This window comes from Budorcas taxicolor, chromosome 1, assembly GCF_023091745.1.
Source record: "Budorcas taxicolor isolate Tak-1 chromosome 1, Takin1.1, whole genome shotgun sequence".
Lineage (NCBI taxonomy): Eukaryota > Metazoa > Chordata > Mammalia > Artiodactyla > Bovidae > Budorcas > Budorcas taxicolor.
This window is the reverse complement of record NC_068910.1, coordinates 61,244,986-61,270,299: the sequence shown is the minus strand read 5'-3', so window position 1 is coordinate 61,270,299 and position 25,314 is coordinate 61,244,986.

The window sequence follows — 25,314 nt, the reverse complement described above, 5'->3', positions numbered from 1 at the left end:
CTGCTTCGTCGGGAAAGAGTTCCAGGCGTTCCCGTCGCATCTCAAGAGGAGGCCCTCTCAACAGGAACGGCGAGAGGAACTCCAGGGTCGTACCACCATTCCAAGAGATCCCCAGGTGTCTCAGTCCATTCCAGAGGAACCTCTTTACCCTTCACGGGCTCGACTTTCACGCCAAGGATCGACTCACACCAACGGGGCACGTGGCACAGCCCTGTGGGAAAGCCTCCTGGGAAAGCCTCGAGGGAAAGCCTCGAGGGAAAGCCGCAGATCCGTTGATTCACGTGACAGGAAGCGTGACACTACTGCTGCAGCTCGGGAGGAAAGCGCACGTGTAAGCTCCCACAAGAGACGAGGCCTGACTACCCCGGGGAGACTCAGAAGCACCCCAAGATCCATGGCAACACTGGAGAGGAATCCTCAGGTTCCGGCCCCGACTCCAGGCAATGTCTTAGGCCCCGGCATGGACGGGAGAGGAATCCCGAGATGGCCACTAGCAACTCGCATGGGGACTGGCCTTTCCTGAGGCCACCAGAGCGGGTCCCTTGGGTCCCCGTCGTAACACGAGAAGACCTGCCTCAACCCGAGAAAATCCAGGAGGTTCTCCCCTCCAGGCGAGATGAGGCCCATTTCCGCTGCGTCGTCTCGAGGCTAATCACACCTCACCTCTGGAACTTCAAAAGGGTCCTTCACACCCTTGGTGCAACTCAAGAAGTTACCGAAATACCCGTCTCCACTCGAGAGGAATCACGAGGGTCCCGCCCACATCCAGAGGAGCCCCGTTTCCGCCTCGTAGCTCCAGATGTGGGATCCTTTCCCTGCTTTTTCGGGAAAGAATTTCCGGCGTTCCCATCACATCTCAAGAGGAGGCGCTCTCAACAGGAAAGGCGAGAGGAACTTAGGATCTTGTCACCATTCCAAGAGTCCCCAAGGTGTCTCAGTCCATTCCAGAGAAATCTCTTTTCCCTGCTCTGGCTCGTCATTCACACCGAGGATAGACTCACACCATGGTGGCACGTGGCACAGCACTGTGGAAATCCTCGTGCGAAAGCCTCGAGGAAAAGCCACATTTCCCTTGATCCATGTGATGGGAAGCGTGACACTGCTGCTACAGCTCGGGAGAAAAGCACAAATGCATGTGCCCAGTCGAGACGAGGGCTGACTCCCCTGGGGAGACTCCAGAAGTACCCCAAGGTCCATGTCAGCACTGGGAGGTTTTCTCAGGATCCGGTCCCGAATCCACACAAAGTCTTAGGGCCCGGCATCGACGGGAGAGGAATCCCGAGAGGCCCCCTAGCAACTCGCATGGGAACTGGCCTTTCCTGAAGAGCGGGTCCCTGAGGTTGCCGTCGTAACTCGTGAAGACCTACCACAACTCGAGAAAATCCAGGAGGTTCTTCCCTCCAGGCGAGATAAGCCCGATTGCCGCTAAGGCGTCTGGAGGCTGATCACACCTCACCTCTTGAACTTCGAAAGGGTCCTTCACACCCTTGGTGCAAATCACGAAGTTCCCCGACAAACCCGTCTCCACTCGAGAGGAAACACCTGGGTCCCGCCCACATCCAGAGGAGAACCGTTTGCGCCTCGTAGCTCGAGGTGAGGGATCCTTTCCCTGCTTCGTCGGGCAAGAGTTCCCGGAGTTCTCGTCGCATCTCAAGAGGAGGCCCTCTCAACAGGAACGGCGAGGGGAACTCCATAGTCGTGCCACAATTCCAAGAGTCCCGCAGATGTCTCAGTCCATTCCAGAGGAAACTCTTTCCCTTCGCCGTCTCGTCTTTCACGCTGAGGATCGACTCACACCAACGTGGCACGTGGCACAGCCCTGTGGGAAAGCCTCGTGGGAAAGCCTCGAGGGAAAGCCACAGATCCCTTGATCCACGTGACAGAAAGCGTGACACTACTGCTGCAGCTCGGGAGGAAAGCGCACGTGCATGCCCCCACTCGAGACCAGGCCTGACTCCCCTGGGGAGACTCAGAAGCACCCCAAGATCCATGTCAACACTGGAGAGGAATCCTCAGGTTCCGGCCCCGACCCCACACAAGGTCTTAGGCCCTGGCATCGACGGGAGAGAAATCTCGAGATGGCCCCTAGCAACTCGCATGGGGACTGGCCTTTCCTGAGGCCACCAGAGCGGGTCCCTGAGGTCCCCGTCGTAGCTCGAGAAGACCTGCCGCAACTCGAGAAAATCCAGGAGGTTCTCCCCTCCAGGCGAGATGAGGCCCATTTCCGCTGAGGCGTCTCGAGGCTGATCACACCTCACCTCTGGAACATCGAAAGGGTCCTTCACAGCCTTGGTGCAACTCAAGAAGTTCCCCGACATACCCGTCTCCACTCGAGAGGAAACACGAGGGTCCCGCCCTCATCCAGAGGAGCCCCGTTTCCGCCTCGTAGCTCGAGATGATGGATCCTTTCCCTGCTTCGTCGGGAAAGAGTTCCAGGCGTTCCCGTCGCATCTCAAGAGGAGGCCCTCTCAACAGGAACGGCGAGAGGTACTCCAGGGTCGTATCACCATTCCAAGAGATCCCCAGGTGTTTCAGTCCATTCCAGAGGAACCTCTTTTCCATTCAAGTGCTGGACTTTCACGCCGAGGATCGACTCACACCAAGGTGGCACGTGGCACAGCCCTGTGGGAAAGCCTCGAGGGAAACCCTGGAGGGAAAGCCTCGAGGGAAAGCCACAGATCCCTTGATCCTCGTGCCAGAAAGCGTGACACTACTGCTTCAGCACGGGAGGAAAGCGCACGTGCATGCCCCCACTCGAGACGAGGCCTGACTCCCCTGGGGAGACTCAGAGGCACTCCAAGATACTTGGCAACACTGGAGAGGAATCCTCAGGTTTCTGGCCCAGACTTCACACAAGGGCTTAGGCCCGCGCATCGACGGGAGAGGAATACCGAGATGGCCACTAGCAACTCGCATGGGGACTGGCCTTTCCTGAGGTCACCAGAGCGGGTCTTGAGGTCCCGGTGGTACCTCGAGAAGACATGCCGCAACTTGAGAAAATCCAGGAAGTTCTCCCCTCCATGCGAGATGAGGCCCATTTCCGCTGAGGCGTCTCTACACCTCACCTCTGGAACTTCGAAAGGGTCCTTCACACCCTTGGTGCAAATCAAGAAGTTTCCCGACATACCCGTCTCCACTCGAGAGGAAACACGAGGGTCCCGCCCTCATCCATAGGAGTCCCGTTTCCGCCTTGTAGCTCGAGATGAGGATCCTTTCCCTGCTTCGTCGGGAAACAGTTCCCGGCGTTCCCGTCGCATCTCAAGAGGAGGCCCTCTCAACAGGAGCGGCCAAGGAACTCCAGGGTCGTGCCACCATTCCAAGAGTCCCCCAGATGTCTCAGTCCATTCCAGAGGAACCTCTTTTCCCTTCACCGGCTCGTCTTTCACGCTGAGGAACGACTCACAAAAAGGTGGCACGCGGCACACTCCTGTGAGAAAGCCTCGAGGGAAAGCCACAGATCCCTTGATCCACGTAACAGGAAGCGTGACCCTACTGCTGCAGCTCGAGAGGAAAGCGCATGGGCAAGCCCCACACGAGACGAGGCCTGACTCCCCTGCGGAGACTCAGAAGCACCCCAAGATCCATGGCAACACTGGAGAGGAATCCTCAGGTTCCGGCCCCAGCTCCACACAAGGTCTTAGGCCCTGGCATCGACGGGAGTGGAATCCTGAGATGGCCCCTAGCAACTCGCATGGGGACTGGCCTTTCCTGAGGCCACCAGAGCGGGTCCCTGAGGACCCCGTCGTAACTCGAGAAGACCTGCCACAGCTCGAGAAAGTCCAGGAGGTACTCCCCTCCAGGCGAGATGAGGCCCATTTCCGCTCAGGCGTCTCGAGGCTGATCACACCTCACCTCTGGAACTTCGAAAGGGTCCTTCACACCCTTGGTGCAAGTCAAGAAGTTCCCCGACATACCCGTCTCCACTCAAGAGGAAACACGATGGTCCCGCTCACCTCCAGAGGTGCCCCGTTTCCGCCTCGTAGCTCGAGATGAGGAATCATTTCACTGCTTCCTCAGGAAAGAGTTAGCGGCGTTCCCGTTGCATCTCAAGAGGAGGCCCTCTCAACAGGAACGGCGAGAGGAACTCCAGGGACGTGCCACCACTCCAAGAGTCCCCCAGATGTCTCAGTCCATTCCAGAGGAACCTCTTTCCCTTCACCGGCTCGTCTTTCACGCCGAGGATCGACTCACACCAAGGTGGCACGTGGCACAGCCCTGTGGGAAAGCCTCGTGGGAAAGCCTCGTGGGAAAGCCTTGAGGGAAACCACAGATCCCTTGATCTACGTTACAGGAAGCGTGACACTACTGCTGCAGCTCGGGAGCAAAGCGAACGTGCATGCCCCCACTCGAGACGAGGCCTGACTCCCCTGGGGAGACTCAGAAGCACCCCAAGATCCATGGCAACACTGGAGAGGAATCCTCAGGTTCCGGTCCCGACTCCACACAAGGTCTTAAGCCCCGGCATGGACGGGAGAGGAATCCCGAGATGGCCCCTAGCAACTCGCATGGGGACTGGCCTTTCCTGAGGCCAACATAGCGGGTCCCTGAGGTCCCCGTCGAAACTCGAGAAGACCTGCGGCAACTCGAGAAAATCCAGGAGGTTCTCCCCTCCAGGTGAGATGAGGCCCATTTCCGCTGAGGCGTCTCGAGGCTGATCACACCTCACCTCTGGAACTTCGAAAGGGTCCTTCACACCCTTGGTGCAAATCAAGAAGTTCCCCGACATACCCGTCTCCACTCGAGAGGAAACACGAGGGTCCCGCCCTCATCCAGAGGAGCCCCGTTTCCGCCTCGTAGCTCGAGATGAGGAATCCTTTCCCTGCTTCCTCGGGAAAGAGTTAGCGGCGTTCCCGACGCATCTCAAGAGGAGGCCCTCTCAACAGGAACGGCGAGAGGAACTCCAGGGTCGTGCCACCACTCCAAGAGTCCCCCAGATGTCTCAGTCCATTCCAGAGGAACCTCTTTCCCTTCACCGGCTCGTCTTTCACGCCGAGGATCGACTAACACCAAGGTGGCATGTGGCACAGCCCTGTGGGAAAGCCTCGTGGGAAAGCCTCTAGGGAAACCCTCGAGGCAAAGCCACAGATCCCTTAATCCACGTGCCAGGAAGAGTTACACTACTGCTGTAGCTCCGGAGGAAAGCGCACGTGCATGCCCCCACTCGAGACGAGGCCTGACTCCCCTGGGGAGACTCAGAGAGACCCCAAGATCCATGTCAACACTGGAGAGGAATCCTCAGGTTGCGGCCCCGAGTCCTCACAAGGTCTTAGGCCCCGGCATCAACGGGAGTGGAATCCCGAGATGGCCACTAGCAACTCGCATGGGGACTGGCCTTTCCTGAGGCCACCAGAGCGGGTCCCTGAGGTCCCCGTCGTAACACGAGAAGACCGGCCTCAACCCGAGAAAATCCAGGAGGTTCTCCCCTCCAGGCGAGATGAGGCCCATTTCCGCTGCGTCGTCTCGAGGCTAATCACACCTCACCTCTGGAACTTCCAAAGGGTCCTTCACACCCTTGGTGCAACTCAAGAAGTTACCGAAATACCCGTCTCCACTCGAGAGGAATCACGAGGGTCCCGCGCACATCCAGAGGAGCCCCGTTTCCGCCTCGTAGCTCCAGATGTGGGATCCTTTCCCTGCTTTTTCGGGAAAGAATTTCAGGCGTTCCCATCACATCTCAAGAGGAGGCGCTCTCAACAGGAAAGGCGAGACGAATTTAGGATCTTGTCACCATTCCAAGAGTCCCCAAGGTGTCTCAGTCCATTCCAGAGAAATCTCTTTTCCCTGCTCTGGCTCGTCATTCACACCGAGGATAGACTCACACCATGGTGGCACGTGGCACAGCACTGTGGGAAATCCTCGTGCGAAAGCCTCGAGGAAAAGCCACATTTCCCTTGATCCATGTGACGGGAAGCGTGACACTGCTGCTACAGCTCGGGAGAAAAGTACAAATGCATGTGCCCAGTCGAGACGAGGGCTGACTCCCCTGGGGAGACTCCAGAAGTACCCCAAGGTCCATGTCAGCACTGGGAGGTTTTCTCAGGATCCGGTCCCGACTCCACACAAAGTCTTAGGCCCCGGCATCGACGGGAGAGGAATCCCGAGAGGCCCCCTAGCAACTCGCATGGGGACTGGCCTTTCCTGAAAAGCGGGTCCCTGAGGTTGCCGTCGTAACTCGTGAAGACCTACCACAACTCGAGAAAATCCAGGAGGTTCTTCCCTCCAGGCGAGATGAGCCCGATTGCCGCTAAGGCGTCTGGAGGCTGATCACACCTCACCTCTTGAACTTCGAAAGGGCCCTTCACACCCTTGGTGCAAATCACGAAGTTCCCCGACAAACCCGTCTCCATTCGAGAGGAAACACCTGGGTCCCGCCCACATCCAGAGGAGAACCGTTTGCGCCTCGTAGCTCGAGGTGAGGGATCCTTTCCCTGCTTCGTCGGGCAAGAGTTCCCGGAGTTCTCGTCGCATCTCAAGAGGAGGCCCTCTCAACAGGAACGGCGAGAGAAACTCCAGAGTCGTGCCACAATTCCAAGAGTCCCGCAGATGTCTCAGTCCATTCCAGAGGAAACTCTTTCCCTTCGCCGTCTCGTCTTTCACGCCGAGGATCGACTCACACCAAGGTGGCACGTGGCACAGCCCTGTGGGAAAGCCTCGTGGAAAAGTCTCGAGGGAATGCCTCGAGGGAAAGCCACAGATCCCTTGATCCACGTGACAGGAAGCGTTACACTACTGCTGCAGCTCGGGAGGAAAGCGCACGTGCATGCCCCCACCCGAGACGAGGCCTGACTCCCCTGGGGAGACTCAGAAGCACCCCAAGATCCATGTCAACACTGGAGAGGAATCCTCAGGTTCCGGCCCCGACTCCACACAAGGACTTACGCTCCTGCATCGACGGGAGAGGAATCTCGAGATGGCCCCTAGCAACTCGCATGGGGACTGGCCTTTCCTGAGGCCACCAGAGCGGGTCCCTGAGGTCCCCGTCGTAACTCGAGAAGACCTGCCGCAACTCGAGAAAATCCAGGAGGTTCTCCCCTCCAGGCGAGATGAGGCCCATTTCTGCTGAGGCGTCTCGAGGCTGATCACACTTCACCTCTGGAACTTCCAAAGGGTCCTTCACACCCTTGGTGCAACTCAAGAAGTTACCGAAATACCCGTCTCCACTCGAGAGGAATCACGAGGGTCCCGCGCACATCCAGAGGAGCCCCGTTTCCGCCTCGTAGCTCCAGATGTGGGATCCTTTCCCTGCTTTTTCGGGAAAGAATTTCCAGCGTTCCCATCACATCTCAAGAGGAGGCGCTCTCAACAGGAAAGGCGAGAGGAACTTAGGATCTTGTCACCATTCCAAGAGTCCCCAAGGTGTCTCAGTCCATTCCAGAGAAATCACTTTTCCCTGCTCTGGCTCGTCATTCACACCGAGGATAGACTCACACCATGGTGGCACGTGGCACAGCACTGTGGGAAATCCTCGTGCGAAAGCCTCGAGGAAAAGCCACATTTCCCTTGATCCATGTGACGGGAAGCGTGACACTGCTGCTACAGCTCGGGAGAAAAGTACAAATGCATGTGCCCAGTCGAGACGAGGGCTGACTCCCCTGGGGAGACTCCAGAAGTACCCCAAGGTCCATGTCAGCACTGGGAGGTTTTCTCAGGATCCGGTCCCGACTCCACACAAAGTCTTAGGCCCCGGCATCGACGGGAGAGGAATCCCGAGAGGCCCCCTAGCAACTCGCATGGGGACTGGCCTTTCCTGAAAAGCGGGTCCCTGAGGTTGCCGTCGTAACTCGTGAAGACCTACCACAACTCGAGAAAATCCAGGAGGTTCTTCCCTCCAGGCGAGATGAGCCCGATTGCCGCTAAGGCGTCTGGAGGCTGATCACACCTCACCTCTTGAACTTCGAAAGGGCCCTTCACACCCTTGGTGCAAATCACGAAGTTCCCCGACAAACCCGTCTCCATTCGAGAGGAAACACCTGGGTCCCGCCCACATCCAGAGGAGAACCGTTTGCGCCTCGTAGCTCGAGGTGAGGGATCCTTTCCCTGCTTCGTCGGGCAAGAGTTCCCGGAGTTCTCGTCGCATCTCAAGAGGAGGCCCTCTCAACAGGAACGGCGAGAGAAACTCCAGAGTCGTGCCACAATTCCAAGAGTCCCGCAGATGTCTCAGTCCATTCCAGAGGAAACTCTTTCCCTTCGCCGTCTCGTCTTTCACGCCGAGGATCGACTCACACCAAGGTGGCACGTGGCACAGCCCTGTGGGAAAGCCTCGTGGAAAAGTCTCGAGGGAATGCCTCGAGGGAAAGCCACAGATCCCTTGATCCACGTGACAGGAAGCGTTACACTACTGCTGCAGCTCGGGAGGAAAGCGCACGTGCATGCCCCCACCCGAGACGAGGCCTGACTCCCCTGGGGAGACTCAGAAGCACCCCAAGATCCATGTCAACACTGGAGAGGAATCCTCAGGTTCCGGCCCCGACTCCACACAAGGACTTACGCTCCTGCATCGACGGGAGAGGAATCTCGAGATGGCCCCTAGCAACTCGCATGGGGACTGGCCTTTCCTGAGGCCACCAGAGCGGGTCCCTGAGGTCCCCGTCGTAACTCGAGAAGACCTGCCGCAACTCGAGAAAATCCTGGAGGTTCTCCCCTCCAGGCGAGATGAGGCCCATTTCTGCTGAGGCGTCTCGAGGCTGATCACACTTCACCTCTGGAACTTCCAAAGGGTCCTTCACACCCTTGGTGCAACTCAAGAAGTTACCGAAATACCCGTCTCCACTCGAGAGGAATCACGAGGGTCCCGCGCACATCCAGAGGAGCCCCGTTTCCGCCTCGTAGCTCCAGATGTGGGATCCTTTCCCTGCTTTTTCGGGAAAGAATTTCCGGCGTTCCCATCACATCTCAAGAGGAGGCGCTCTCAACAGGAAAGGCGAGAGGAACTTAGGATCTTGTCACCATTCCAAGAGTCCCCAAGGTGTCTCAGTCCATTCCAGAGAAATCTCTTTTCCCTGCTCTGGCTCGTCATTCACACCGAGGATAGACTCACACCATGGTGGCACGTGGCACAGCACTGTGGAAATCCTCGTGCGAAAGCCTCGAGGAAAAGCCACATTTCCCTTGATCCATGTGATGGGAAGCGTGACACTGCTGCTACAGCTCGGGAGAAAAGCACAAATGCATGTGCCCAGTCGAGACGAGGGCTGACTCCCCTGGGGAGACTCCAGAAGTACCCCAAGGTCCATGTCAGCACTGGGAGGTTTTCTCAGGATCCGGTCCCGAATCCACACAAAGTCTTAGGGCCCGGCATCGACGGGAGAGGAATCCCGAGAGGCCCCCTAGCAACTCGCATGGGAACTGGCCTTTCCTGAAGAGCGGGTCCCTGAGGTTGCCGTCGTAACTCGTGAAGACCTACCACAACTCGAGAAAATCCAGGAGGTTCTTCCCTCCAGGCGAGATAAGCCCGATTGCCGCTAAGGCGTCTGGAGGCTGATCACACCTCACCTCTTGAACTTCGAAAGGGTCCTTCACACCCTTGGTGCAAATCACGAAGTTCCCCGACAAACCCGTCTCCACTCGAGAGGAAACACCTGGGTCCCGCCCACATCCAGAGGAGAACCGTTTGCGCCTCGTAGCTCGAGGTGAGGGATCCTTTCCCTGCTTCGTCGGGCAAGAGTTCCCGGAGTTCTCGTCGCATCTCAAGAGGAGGCCCTCTCAACAGGAACGGCGAGGGGAACTCCATAGTCGTGCCACAATTCCAAGAGTCCCGCAGATGTCTCAGTCCATTCCAGAGGAAACTCTTTCCCTTCGCCGTCTCGTCTTTCACGCTGAGGATCGACTCACACCAACGTGGCACGTGGCACAGCCCTGTGGGAAAGCCTCGTGGGAAAGCCTCGAGGGAAAGCCACAGATCCCTTGATCCACGTGACAGAAAGCGTGACACTACTGCTGCAGCTCGGGAGGAAAGCGCACGTGCATGCCCCCACTCGAGACCAGGCCTGACTCCCCTGGGGAGACTCAGAAGCACCCCAAGATCCATGTCAACACTGGAGAGGAATCCTCAGGTTCCGGCCCCGACCCCACACAAGGTCTTAGGCCCTGGCATCGACGGGAGAGAAATCTCGAGATGGCCCCTAGCAACTCGCATGGGGACTGGCCTTTCCTGAGGCCACCAGAGCGGGTCCCTGAGGTCCCCGTCGTAGCTCGAGAAGACCTGCCGCAACTCGAGAAAATCCAGGAGGTTCTCCCCTCCAGGCGAGATGAGGCCCATTTCCGCTGAGGCGTCTCGAGGCTGATCACACCTCACCTCTGGAACATCGAAAGGGTCCTTCACAGCCTTGGTGCAACTCAAGAAGTTCCCCGACATACCCGTCTCCACTCGAGAGGAAACACGAGGGTCCCGCCCTCATCCAGAGGAGCCCCGTTTCCGCCTCGTAGCTCGAGATGATGGATCCTTTCCCTGCTTCGTCGGGAAAGAGTTCCAGGCGTTCCCGTCGCATCTCAAGAGGAGGCCCTCTCAACAGGAACGGCGAGAGGTACTCCAGGGTCGTATCACCATTCCAAGAGATCCCCAGGTGTTTCAGTCCATTCCAGAGGAACCTCTTTTCCATTCAAGTGCTGGACTTTCACGCCGAGGATCGACTCACACCAAGGTGGCACGTGGCACAGCCCTGTGGGAAAGCCTCGAGGGAAACCCTGGAGGGAAAGCCTCGAGGGAAAGCCACAGATCCCTTGATCCTCGTGCCAGAAAGCGTGACACTACTGCTTCAGCACGGGAGGAAAGCGCACGTGCATGCCCCCACTCGAGACGAGGCCTGACTCCCCTGGGGAGACTCAGAGGCACTCCAAGATACTTGGCAACACTGGAGAGGAATCCTCAGGTTTCTGGCCCAGACTTCACACAAGGGCTTAGGCCCGCGCATCGACGGGAGAGGAATACCGAGATGGCCACTAGCAACTCGCATGGGGACTGGCCTTTCCTGAGGTCACCAGAGCGGGTCTTGAGGTCCCGGTGGTACCTCGAGAAGACATGCCGCAACTTGAGAAAATCCAGGAAGTTCTCCCCTCCATGCGAGATGAGGCCCATTTCCGCTGAGGCGTCTCTACACCTCACCTCTGGAACTTCGAAAGGGTCCTTCACACCCTTGGTGCAAATCAAGAAGTTTCCCGACATACCCGTCTCCACTCGAGAGGAAACACGAGGGTCCCGCCCTCATCCATAGGAGTCCCGTTTCCGCCTTGTAGCTCGAGATGAGGATCCTTTCCCTGCTTCGTCGGGAAACAGTTCCCGGCGTTCCCGTCGCATCTCAAGAGGAGGCCCTCTCAACAGGAGCGGCCAAGGAACTCCAGGGTCGTGCCACCATTCCAAGAGTCCCCCAGATGTCTCAGTCCATTCCAGAGGAACCTCTTTTCCCTTCACCGGCTCGTCTTTCACGCTGAGGAACGACTCACAAAAAGGTGGCACGCGGCACACTCCTGTGAGAAAGCCTCGAGGGAAAGCCACAGATCCCTTGATCCACGTAACAGGAAGCGTGACCCTACTGCTGCAGCTCGAGAGGAAAGCGCATGGGCAAGCCCCACACGAGACGAGGCCTGACTCCCCTGCGGAGACTCAGAAGCACCCCAAGATCCATGGCAACACTGGAGAGGAATCCTCAGGTTCCGGCCCCAGCTCCACACAAGGTCTTAGGCCCTGGCATCGACGGGAGTGGAATCCTGAGATGGCCCCTAGCAACTCGCATGGGGACTGGCCTTTCCTGAGGCCACCAGAGCGGGTCCCTGAGGACCCCGTCGTAACTCGAGAAGACCTGCCACAGCTCGAGAAAGTCCAGGAGGTACTCCCCTCCAGGCGAGATGAGGCCCATTTCCGCTCAGGCGTCTCGAGGCTGATCACACCTCACCTCTGGAACTTCGAAAGGGTCCTTCACACCCTTGGTGCAAGTCAAGAAGTTCCCCGACATACCCGTCTCCACTCAAGAGGAAACACGATGGTCCCGCTCACCTCCAGAGGTGCCCCGTTTCCGCCTCGTAGCTCGAGATGAGGAATCATTTCACTGCTTCCTCAGGAAAGAGTTAGCGGCGTTCCCGTTGCATCTCAAGAGGAGGCCCTCTCAACAGGAACGGCGAGAGGAACTCCAGGGACGTGCCACCACTCCAAGAGTCCCCCAGATGTCTCAGTCCATTCCAGAGGAACCTCTTTCCCTTCACCGGCTCGTCTTTCACGCCGAGGATCGACTCACACCAAGGTGGCACGTGGCACAGCCCTGTGGGAAAGCCTCGTGGGAAAGCCTCGTGGGAAAGCCTTGAGGGAAACCACAGATCCCTTGATCTACGTTACAGGAAGCGTGACACTACTGCTGCAGCTCGGGAGCAAAGCGAACGTGCATGCCCCCACTCGAGACGAGGCCTGACTCCCCTGGGGAGACTCAGAAGCACCCCAAGATCCATGGCAACACTGGAGAGGAATCCTCAGGTTCCGGTCCCGACTCCACACAAGGTCTTAAGCCCCGGCATGGACGGGAGAGGAATCCCGAGATGGCCCCTAGCAACTCGCATGGGGACTGGCCTTTCCTGAGGCCAACATAGCGGGTCCCTGAGGTCCCCGTCGAAACTCGAGAAGACCTGCGGCAACTCGAGAAAATCCAGGAGGTTCTCCCCTCCAGGTGAGATGAGGCCCATTTCCGCTGAGGCGTCTCGAGGCTGATCACACCTCACCTCTGGAACTTCGAAAGGGTCCTTCACACCCTTGGTGCAAATCAAGAAGTTCCCCGACATACCCGTCTCCACTCGAGAGGAAACACGAGGGTCCCGCCCTCATCCAGAGGAGCCCCGTTTCCGCCTCGTAGCTCGAGATGAGGAATCCTTTCCCTGCTTCCTCGGGAAAGAGTTAGCGGCGTTCCCGACGCATCTCAAGAGGAGGCCCTCTCAACAGGAACGGCGAGAGGAACTCCAGGGTCGTGCCACCACTCCAAGAGTCCCCCAGATGTCTCAGTCCATTCCAGAGGAACCTCTTTCCCTTCACCGGCTCGTCTTTCACGCCGAGGATCGACTAACACCAAGGTGGCATGTGGCACAGCCCTGTGGGAAAGCCTCGTGGGAAAGCCTCTAGGGAAACCCTCGAGGCAAAGCCACAGATCCCTTAATCCACGTGCCAGGAAGAGTTACACTACTGCTGTAGCTCCGGAGGAAAGCGCACGTGCATGCCCCCACTCGAGACGAGGCCTGACTCCCCTGGGGAGACTCAGAGAGACCCCAAGATCCATGTCAACACTGGAGAGGAATCCTCAGGTTGCGGCCCCGAGTCCTCACAAGGTCTTAGGCCCCGGCATCAACGGGAGTGGAATCCCGAGATGGCCACTAGCAACTCGCATGGGGACTGGCCTTTCCTGAGGCCACCAGAGCGGGTCCCTGAGGTCCCCGTCGTAACACGAGAAGACCGGCCTCAACCCGAGAAAATCCAGGAGGTTCTCCCCTCCAGGCGAGATGAGGCCCATTTCCGCTGCGTCGTCTCGAGGCTAATCACACCTCACCTCTGGAACTTCCAAAGGGTCCTTCACACCCTTGGTGCAACTCAAGAAGTTACCGAAATACCCGTCTCCACTCGAGAGGAATCACGAGGGTCCCGCGCACATCCAGAGGAGCCCCGTTTCCGCCTCGTAGCTCCAGATGTGGGATCCTTTCCCTGCTTTTTCGGGAAAGAATTTCAGGCGTTCCCATCACATCTCAAGAGGAGGCGCTCTCAACAGGAAAGGCGAGACGAATTTAGGATCTTGTCACCATTCCAAGAGTCCCCAAGGTGTCTCAGTCCATTCCAGAGAAATCTCTTTTCCCTGCTCTGGCTCGTCATTCACACCGAGGATAGACTCACACCATGGTGGCACGTGGCACAGCACTGTGGGAAATCCTCGTGCGAAAGCCTCGAGGAAAAGCCACATTTCCCTTGATCCATGTGACGGGAAGCGTGACACTGCTGCTACAGCTCGGGAGAAAAGTACAAATGCATGTGCCCAGTCGAGACGAGGGCTGACTCCCCTGGGGAGACTCCAGAAGTACCCCAAGGTCCATGTCAGCACTGGGAGGTTTTCTCAGGATCCGGTCCCGACTCCACACAAAGTCTTAGGCCCCGGCATCGACGGGAGAGGAATCCCGAGAGGCCCCCTAGCAACTCGCATGGGGACTGGCCTTTCCTGAAAAGCGGGTCCCTGAGGTTGCCGTCGTAACTCGTGAAGACCTACCACAACTCGAGAAAATCCAGGAGGTTCTTCCCTCCAGGCGAGATGAGCCCGATTGCCGCTAAGGCGTCTGGAGGCTGATCACACCTCACCTCTTGAACTTCGAAAGGGCCCTTCACACCCTTGGTGCAAATCACGAAGTTCCCCGACAAACCCGTCTCCATTCGAGAGGAAACACCTGGGTCCCGCCCACATCCAGAGGAGAACCGTTTGCGCCTCGTAGCTCGAGGTGAGGGATCCTTTCCCTGCTTCGTCGGGCAAGAGTTCCCGGAGTTCTCGTCGCATCTCAAGAGGAGGCCCTCTCAACAGGAACGGCGAGAGAAACTCCAGAGTCGTGCCACAATTCCAAGAGTCCCGCAGATGTCTCAGTCCATTCCAGAGGAAACTCTTTCCCTTCGCCGTCTCGTCTTTCACGCCGAGGATCGACTCACACCAAGGTGGCACGTGGCACAGCCCTGTGGGAAAGCCTCGTGGAAAAGTCTCGAGGGAATGCCTCGAGGGAAAGCCACAGATCCCTTGATCCACGTGACAGGAAGCGTTACACTACTGCTGCAGCTCGGGAGGAAAGCGCACGTGCATGCCCCCACCCGAGACGAGGCCTGACTCCCCTGGGGAGACTCAGAAGCACCCCAAGATCCATGTCAACACTGGAGAGGAATCCTCAGGTTCCGGCCCCGACTCCACACAAGGACTTACGCTCCTGCATCGACGGGAGAGGAATCTCGAGATGGCCCCTAGCAACTCGCATGGGGACTGGCCTTTCCTGAGGCCACCAGAGCGGGTCCCTGAGGTCCCCGTCGTAACTCGAGAAGACCTGCCGCAACTCGAGAAAATCCAGGAGGTTCTCCCCTCCAGGCGAGATGAGGCCCATTTCTGCTGAGGCGTCTCGAGGCTGATCACACTTCACCTCTGGAACTTCCAAAGGGTCCTTCACACCCTTGGTGCAACTCAAGAAGTTACCGAAATACCCGTCTCCACTCGAGAGGAATCACGAGGGTCCCGCGCACATCCAGAGGAGCCCCGTTTCCGCCTCGTAGCTCCAGATGTGGGATCCTTTCCCTGCTTTTTCGGGAAAGAATTTCCAGCGTTCCCATCACATCTCAAGAGGAGGCGCTCTCAACAGGAAAGGCGAGAGGAACTTAGGATCTTGTCACCATTCCAAGAGTCCCCAAGGTGTCTCAGTCCATTCCAGAGAAATCACTTTTCCCTGCTCTGGCTCGTCATTCACACCGAGGATAGACTCACACCATGGTGGCACGTGGCACAGCACTGTGGGAAATCCTCGTGCGAAAGCCTCGAGGAAAAGCCACATTTCCCTTGATCCATGTGACGGGAAGCGTGACACTGCTGCTACAGCTCGGGAGAAAAGTACAAATGCATGTGCCCAGTCGAGACGAGGGCTGACTCCCCTGGGGAGACTCCAGAAGTACCCCAAGGTCCATGTCAGCACTGGGAGGTTTTCTCAGGATCCGGTCCCGACTCCACACAAAGTCTTAGGCCCCGGCATCGACGGGAGAGGAATCCCGAGAGGCCCCCTAGCAACTCGCATGGGGACTGGCCTTTCCTGAAAAGCGGGTCCCTGAGGTTGCCGTCGTAACTCGTGAAGACCTACCACAACTCGAGAAAATCCAGGAGGTTCTTCCCTCCAGGCGAGATGAGCCCGATTGCCGCTAAGGCGTCTGGAGGCTGATCACACCTCACCTCTTGAACTTCGAAAGGGCCCTTCACACCCTTGGTGCAAATCACGAAGTTCCCCGACAAACCCGTCTCCATTCGAGAGGAAACACCTGGGTCCCGCCCACATCCAGAGGAGAACCGTTTGCGCCTCGTAGCTTGAGGTGAGGGATCCTTTCCCTGCTTCGTCGGGCAAGAGTTCCCGGAGTTCTCGTCGCATCTCAAGAGGAGGCCCTCTCAACAGGAACGGCGAGAGAAACTCCAGAGTCGTGCCACAATTCCAAGAGTCCCGCAGATGTCTCAGTCCATTCCAGAGGAAACTCTTTCCCTTCGCCGTCTCGTCTTTCACGCCGAGGATCGACTCACACCAAGGTGGCACGTGGCACAGCCCTGTGGGAAAGCCTCGTGGAAAAGTCTCGAGGGAATGCCTCGAGGGAAAGCCACAGATCCCTTGATCCACGTGACAGGAAGCGTTACACTACTGCTGCAGCTCGGGAGGAAAGCGCACGTGCATGCCCCCACCCGAGACGAGGCCTGACTCCCCTGGGGAGACTCAGAAGCACCCCAAGATCCATGTCAACACTGGAGAGGAATCCTCAGGTTCCGGCCCCGACTCCACACAAGGACTTACGCTCCTGCATCGACGGGAGAGGAATCTCGAGATGGCCCCTAGCAACTCGCATGGGGACTGGCCTTTCCTGAGGCCACCAGAGCGGGTCCCTGAGGTCCCCGTCGTAACTCGAGAAGACCTGCCGCAACTCGAGAAAATCCTGGAGGTTCTCCCCTCCAGGCGAGATGAGGCCCATTTCTGCTGAGGCGTCTCGAGGCTGATCACACTTCACCTCTGGAACTTCCAAAGGGTCCTTCACACCCTTGGTGCAACTCAAGAAGTTACCGAAATACCCGTCTCCACTCGAGAGGAATCACGAGGGTCCCGCGCACATCCAGAGGAGCCCCGTTTCCGCCTCGTAGCTCCAGATGTGGGATCCTTTCCCTGCTTTTTCGGGAAAGAATTTCCAGCGTTCCCATCACATCTCAAGAGGAGGCGCTCTCAACAGGAAAGGCGAGAGGAACTTAGGATCTTGTCACCATTCCAAGAGTCCCCAAGGTGTCTCAGTCCATTCCAGAGAAATCTCTTTTCCCTGCTCTGGCTCGTCATTCACACCGAGGATAGACTCACACCATGGTGGCACGTGGCACAGCACTGTGGGAAATCCTCGTGCGAAAGCCTCGAGGAAAAGCCACATTTCCCTTGATCCATGTGACGGGAAGCGTGACACTGCTGCTACAGCTCGGGAGAAAAGCACAAATGCATGTGCCCAGTCGAGACGAGGGCTGACTCCCCTGGGGAGACTCCAGAAGTACCCCAAGGTCCATGTCAGCACTGGGAGGTTTTCTCAGGATCCGGTCCCGACTCCACACAAAGTCTTAGGCCCCGGCATCGTCGGGAGAGGAATCCCGAGAGGCCCCCAAGCAACTCGCATGGGGACTGGCCTTTCCTGAAGAGCGGGTCCCTGAGGTTGCCGTCGTAACTCGTGAAGACCTACCACAACTCGAGAAAATCCAGGAGGTTCTTCCCTCCAGGCGAGATGAGCCCGATTGCCGCTAATGCGTCTGGAGGCTGATCACACATCACCTCTTGAACTTCGAAAGGGTCCTTCACACCCTTGGTGCAAATCACGAAGTTCCCCGACAAACCCGTCTCCATTCGAGAGGAAACACCTGGGTCCCGCCCACAACCAGAGGAGAACCGTTTGCGCCTCGTAGCTCGAGGTAAGGGATCCTTTCCATGCTTCGTCGGGCAAGAGTTCCCGGAGTTCTCGTCGCATCTCAAGAGGAGGCCCTCTCAACAGGAACGGCGAGAGGAACTCCAGAGTCGTGCCACAATTCCAAGAGTCCCGCAGATGTCTCAGTCCATTCCAGAGGAAACTCTTTCCCTTCGCCGTCTCGTCTTTCACGCCGAGGATCGACTCACACCAAGGTGGCACGTGGCACAGCCCTGTGGGAAAGACTCGTGGGAAAGCCTCGAGGGAAAGCCTCGAGGGAAAGCCACAGATCCCTTGATCCACGTGACAGGAAGCGTCACACTACTGCTGCAGCTCGGGAGGAAAGCGCACGTGCATGCCCCCACCCGAGACGAGGCCTGACCCCCATGGGGAGACTCAGAAGCACCCCAAGATCCATGTCAACACTGGAGAGGAATCCTCAGGTTCCGGCCCCGACTCCACACAAGGACTTACGCTCCGGCATCGACGGGAGAGGAATCTCGAGATGGCCCCTAGCAACTCGCATGGGGACTGGCCTTTCCTGAGGCCACCAGAGCGGGTCCCTGAGGTCCCCGTCGTAACTCGAGAAGACCTGCCGCAACTCGAGAAAATCCTGGAGGTTCTCCCCTCCAGCCGAGATGAGGCCCATTTCTGCTGAGGCGTCTCGAGGCTGATCACACCTCACCTCTGGAACTTCAAAAGGGTCCTTCACCCCCTTGGTGCAAATCAAGAAGTTCCCCGACATACCCGTCTCCACTCGAGAGGAAATACGACGGTCCCGCCCATATCCAGAGGAGCCCCATTTCCGCCTCGTAGCTCGAGATGAGGGATCCTTTCCCTGCTTCGTCGGGCAAGAGTTCGCGGCGTTCCCGTCGCATCTCAAGAGGAGGCCCTCTCAACAGGAACGGCGAGAGGAACTCCAGGGTCGTACCACCATTCCAAGAGTGCCCCAGATGTCTCAGTCCTTTCCAGAGGAACCTCTTTTCCCTTCACCGGCTCTTCTTTCATGCCGAGGATCGACTCACACCAAGGTGGCACGTGGCACATCCCTGTGGGAAAGCCTCCTGGGAAAGCCTCGAGGGATAACCACAGATCCCTTGATCCACGTGACAGAAAGCGTGACACTACTGGTGCAGCTCGGGAGGAAAACGCACGTGCATGCCCCCACTGGAGACGAGGCCTGACTCCCCTGGGGAGACTCAGAAGCACCCCAAGATCCATGTCAACACTGGAGAGGAATCCTCAGGTTCCGGCCCCGATCCCACACAAGGTCTTAGGCCCTGGCATCAACGGGAGAGGAATCTCGAGATGGCCCCTAGCAACTCGCATGGGGACTGGCCTTTCCTGAGGCCACCAGAGCGGGTCCCTGAGGTCCCCGTCATAGCTCGAGAAGACCTGCCGCAACTCGAGAAAATCGAGGAGGTTCTCCCCTCCAGGCTAGATGAGGCCCATTTCTGATGAGGCGTCTCGAGGCTGATCACACCTCACCTCTGGAACATCGAAAGGGTCCTTCACACCCTTGGTGCAAATCAAGAAGTTCCCCGACATACCCGTCTCCACTCGAGAGGAAACACGAGGGTCCCGCCCTCATCCAGAGGAGCCCCGTTTCCGCCTCGTAGCTCGAGATGAGGGATCCTTTCCCTGCTTCGTCGGGAAAGAGTTCCAGGCGTTCCCGTCGCATCTCAAGAGGAGGCCCTCTCAACAGGAACGGCGAGAGGTACTCCAGGGTCGTATCACCATTCCAAGAGATCCCCAGGTGTTTCAGTCCATTCCAGAGGAACCTCTTTTCCCTTCACCGGCTCGACTTTCACGCCGAGGATCGACTCACACCAACGTGGCACGTGGCACAGCCCTGTGGGAAAGCCTCGTGGGAAAGCCTGGAGGGAAAGCCTCGAGGGAAAGCCACAGATCCCTTGATCCTCGTGACAGAAAGCGTGACACTACTGCTGCAGCACGGGAGGAAAGCGCACGTGCATGCCACCACTCGAGACGAGGCCTGACTCCCCTGGGGAGACTCAGAGGCACGCCAAGATACTTGGTAACACTGGAGAGGAATCCTCAGGTTCCTGGCCCTGACTTCACACAAGGGCTTAGGCCCCCGCATCGACGGGAGAGGAATACCGAGATGGCCCTTAGCAACTCGCATGGGGACTGGCCTTTCCTGAGGTCACCAGAGCGGGTCTTGAGGTCCCGGTCGTACCTCGAGAAGACATGCCGCAACTCGAGAAAATCGAGGAGGTTCTCCCCTCCATGCGAGATGAGGCCCATTTCCGCTGAGGCGTCTCTACACCTCACCTCTGGAACTTCGAAAGGGTCCTTCACACCCTTGATGCAAATCAAGAAGTTCCCCGACATACCCGTCTGCACTCGAGAGGAAACACGAGGGTCCCGCCCTCATCCAGAGGAGTCCCGTTTCCGCCTTGTAGCTCGAGATGAGGATCCTTTCCCTGCTTCGTCGGGAAGCAGTTCCCGGCATTCCCGTCGCATCTCAAGAGGAGGCCCTCTCAACAGGAGCGGCCAAGGAACTCCAGGGTCGTGCCACCATTCAAAGAGTCCCCCAGATGTCTCAGTCCATTCCAGAGGAACCTCTTTTCCCTTCACCGGCTCGTCTTTCACGCTGAGGAACGACTCACAACAAGGTGGCACGCGGCACACTCCTGTGAGAAAGCCTCGAGGGAAAGCCACAGATCCCTTGATCCACGTAACAGGAAGCGTGACCCTACTGCTGCAGCTCGGGAGGAAAGCGCACGTGCATGCCCCCACTCGAGACGTGGCCTGACTCCCCTGGGGAGACTCAGAGAGACCCCAAGATCCATGTCAACACTGGAGAGGAATCCTCAGGTTGCGGCCCCGAGTCCTCACAAGGTCTTAGGCCCCGGCATCAACGGGAGCGGAATCCCGAGATGGCCACTAGCAACTCGCATGGGGACTGGCCTTTCCTGAGGCCACCAGAGTGGGTCCCTGAGGTCCCCGTCGTAACACAAGAAGAACTGCCTCAACCCGAGAAAATCCAGGAGGTTCTCCCCTCCAGGCGAGATGAGGCCCATTTCCGCTGCGTCGTCTCGAGGCTAATCACACCTCACCTCTGGAACTTCCAAAGGGTCCTTCACACCCTTGGTGCAACTCAAGAAGTTACCGAAATACCCGTCTCCACTCGAGAGGAATCACGAGGGTCCCGCGCACATCCAGAGGAGCCCCGTTTCCGCCTCGTAGCTCCAGATGTGGGATCCTTTCCCTGCTTTTTCGGGAAAGAATTTCAGGCGTTCCCATCACATCTCAAGAGGAGGCGCTCTCAACAGGAAAGGCGAGAGGAACTTAGGATCTTGTCACCATTCCAAGAGTCCCCAAGGTGTCTCAGTCCATTCCAGAGAAATCTCTTTTCCCTGCTCTGGCTCGTCATTCACACCGAGGATAGACTCACACCATGGTGGCACGTGGCACAGCACTGTGGGAAATCCTCGTGCGAAAGCCTCGAGGAAAAGCCACATTTCCCTTGATCCATGTGACGGGAAGCGTGACACTGCTGCTACAGCTCGGGAGAAAAGCACAAATGCATGTGCCCAGTCGAGACGAGGGCTGACTCCTCTGGGGAGACTCCAGAAGTACCCCAAGGTCCATGTCAGCACTGGGAGGTTTTCTCAGGATCCGGTCCCGACTCCACACAAAGTCTTAGGCCCCGGCATCGTCGGGAGAGGAATCCCGAGAGGCCCCCAAGCAACTCGCATGGGGACTGGCCTTTCCTGAAGAGCGGGTCCCTGAGGTTGCCGTCGTAACTCGTGAAGACCTACCACAACTCGAGAAAATCCAGGAGGTTCTTCCCTCCAGGCGAGATGAGCCCGATTGCCGCTAATGCGTCTGGAGGCTGATCACACATCACCTCTTGAACTTCGAAAGGGTCCTTCACACCCTTGGTGCAAATCACGAAGTTCCCCGACAAACCCGTCTCCATTCGAGAGGAAACACCTGGGTCCCGCCCACAACCAGAGGAGAACCGTTTGCGCCTCGTAGCTCGAGGTAAGGGATCCTTTCCATGCTTCGTCGGGCAAGAGTTCCCGGAGTTCTCGTCGCATCTCAAGAGGAGGCCCTCTCAACAGGAACGGCGAGAGGAACTCCAGAGTCGTGCCACAATTCCAAGAGTCCCGCAGATGTCTCAGTCCATTCCAGAGGAAACTCTTTCCCTTCGCCGTCTCGTCTTTCACGCCGAGGATCGACTCACACCAAGGTGGCACGTGGCACAGCCCTGTGGGAAAGACTCGTGGGAAAGCCTCGAGGGAAAGCCTCGAGGGAAAGCCACAGATCCCTTGATCCACGTGACAGGAAGCGTCACACTACTGCTGCAGCTCGGGAGGAAAGCGCACGTGCATGCCCCCACCCGAGACGAGGCCTGACCCCCATGGGGAGACTCAGAAGCACCCCAAGATCCATGTCAACACTGGAGAGGAATCCTCAGGTTCCGGCCCCGACTCCACACAAGGACTTACGCTCCGGCATCGACGGGAGAGGAATCTCGAGATGGCCCCTAGCAACTCGCATGGGGACTGGCCTTTCCTGAGGCCACCAGAGCGGGTCCCTGAGGTCCCCGTCGTAACTCGAGAAGACCTGCCGCAACTCGAGAAAATCCTGGAGGTTCTCCCCTCCAGCCGAGATGAGGCCCATTTCTGCTGAGGCGTCTCGAGGCTGATCACACCTCACCTCTGGAACTTCAAAAGGGTCCTTCACCCCCTTGGTGCAAATCAAGAAGTTCCCCGACATACCCGTCTCCACTCGAGAGGAAATACGACGGTCCCGCCCATATCCAGAGGAGCCCCATTTCCGCCTCGTAGCTCGAGATGAGGGATCCTTTCCCTGCTTCGTCGGGCAAGAGTTCGCGGCGTTCCCGTCGCATCTCAAGAGGAGGCCCTCTCAACAGGAACGGCGAGAGGAACTCCAGGGTCGTACCACCATTCCAAGAGTGCCCCAGATGTCTCAGTCCTTTCCAGAGGAACCTCTTTTCCCTTCACCGGCTCTTCTTTCATGCCGAGGATCGACTCACACCAAGGTGGCACGTGGCACATCCCTGTGGGAAAGCCTCCTGGGAAAGCCTCGAGGGATAACCACAGATCCCTTGATCCACGTGACAGAAAGCGTGACACTACTGGTGCAGCTCGGGAGGAAAACGCACGTGCATGCCCCCACTGGAGACGAGGCCTGACTCCCCTGGGGAGACTCAGAAGCACCCCAAGATCCATGTCAACACTGGAGAGGAATCCTCAGGTTCCGGCCCCGATCCCACACAAGGTCTTAGGCCCTGGCATCAACGGGAGAGGAATCTCGAGATGGCCCCTAGCAACTCGCATGGGGACTGGCCTTTCCTGAGGCCACCAGAGCGGGTCCCTGAGGTCCCCGTCATAGCTCGAGAAGACCTGCCGCAACTCGAGAAAATCGAGGAGGTTCTCCCCTCCAGGCTAGATGAGGCCCATTTCTGATGAGGCGTCTCGAGGCTGATCACACCTCACCTCTGGAACATCGAAAGGGTCCTTCACACCCTTGGTGCAAATCAAGAAGTTCCCCGACATACCCGTCTCCACTCGAGAGGAAACACGAGGGTCCCGCCCTCATCCAGAGGAGCCCCGTTTCCGCCTCGTAGCTCGAGATGAGGGATCCTTTCCCTGCTTCGTCGGGAAAGAGTTCCAGGCGTTCCCGTCGCATCTCAAGAGGAGGCCCTCTCAACAGGAACGGCGAGAGGTACTCCAGGGTCGTATCACCATTCCAAGAGATCCCCAGGTGTTTCAGTCCATTCCAGAGGAACCTCTTTTCCCTTCACCGGCTCGACTTTCACGCCGAGGATCGACTCACACCAACGTGGCACGTGGCACAGCCCTGTGGGAAAGCCTCGTGGGAAAGCCTGGAGGGAAAGCCTCGAGGGAAAGCCACAGATCCCTTGATCCTCGTGACAGAAAGCGTGACACTACTGCTGCAGCACGGGAGGAAAGCGCACGTGCATGCCACCACTCGAGACGAGGCCTGACTCCCCTGGGGAGACTCAGAGGCACGCCAAGATACTTGGTAACACTGGAGAGGAATCCTCAGGTTCCTGGCCCTGACTTCACACAAGGGCTTAGGCCCCCGCATCGACGGGAGAGGAATACCGAGATGGCCCTTAGCAACTCGCATGGGGACTGGCCTTTCCTGAGGTCACCAGAGCGGGTCTTGAGGTCCCGGTCGTACCTCGAGAAGACATGCCGCAACTCGAGAAAATCGAGGAGGTTCTCCCCTCCATGCGAGATGAGGCCCATTTCCGCTGAGGCGTCTCTACACCTCACCTCTGGAACTTCGAAAGGGTCCTTCACACCCTTGATGCAAATCAAGAAGTTCCCCGACATACCCGTCTGCACTCGAGAGGAAACACGAGGGTCCCGCCCTCATCCAGAGGAGTCCCGTTTCCGCCTTGTAGCTCGAGATGAGGATCCTTTCCCTGCTTCGTCGGGAAGCAGTTCCCGGCATTCCCGTCGCATCTCAAGAGGAGGCCCTCTCAACAGGAGCGGCCAAGGAACTCCAGGGTCGTGCCACCATTCAAAGAGTCCCCCAGATGTCTCAGTCCATTCCAGAGGAACCTCTTTTCCCTTCACCGGCTCGTCTTTCACGCTGAGGAACGACTCACAACAAGGTGGCACGCGGCACACTCCTGTGAGAAAGCCTCGAGGGAAAGCCACAGATCCCTTGATCCACGTAACAGGAAGCGTGACCCTACTGCTGCAGCTCGGGAGGAAAGCGCACGTGCATGCCCCCACTCGAGACGTGGCCTGACTCCCCTGGGGAGACTCAGAGAGACCCCAAGATCCATGTCAACACTGGAGAGGAATCCTCAGGTTGCGGCCCCGAGTCCTCACAAGGTCTTAGGCCCCGGCATCAACGGGAGCGGAATCCCGAGATGGCCACTAGCAACTCGCATGGGGACTGGCCTTTCCTGAGGCCACCAGAGTGGGTCCCTGAGGTCCCCGTCGTAACACAAGAAGAACTGCCTCAACCCGAGAAAATCCAGGAGGTTCTCCCCTCCAGGCGAGATGAGGCCCATTTCCGCTGCGTCGTCTCGAGGCTAATCACACCTCACCTCTGGAACTTCCAAAGGGTCCTTCACACCCTTGGTGCAACTCAAGAAGTTACCGAAATACCCGTCTCCACTCGAGAGGAATCACGAGGGTCCCGCGCACATCCAGAGGAGCCCCGTTTCCGCCTCGTAGCTCCAGATGTGGGATCCTTTCCCTGCTTTTTCGGGAAAGAATTTCAGGCGTTCCCATCACATCTCAAGAGGAGGCGCTCTCAACAGGAAAGGCGAGAGGAACTTAGGATCTTGTCACCATTCCAAGAGTCCCCAAGGTGTCTCAGTCCATTCCAGAGAAATCTCTTTTCCCTGCTCTGGCTCGTCATTCACACCGAGGATAGACTCACACCATGGTGGCACGTGGCACAGCACTGTGGGAAATCCTCGTGCGAAAGCCTCGAGGAAAAGCCACATTTCCCTTGATCCATGTGACGGGAAGCGTGACACTGCTGCTACAGCTCGGGAGAAAAGCACAAATGCATGTGCCCAGTCGAGACGAGGGCTGACTCCTCTGGGGAGACTCCAGAAGTACCCCAAGGTCCATGTCAGCACTGGGAGGTTTTCTCAGGATCCG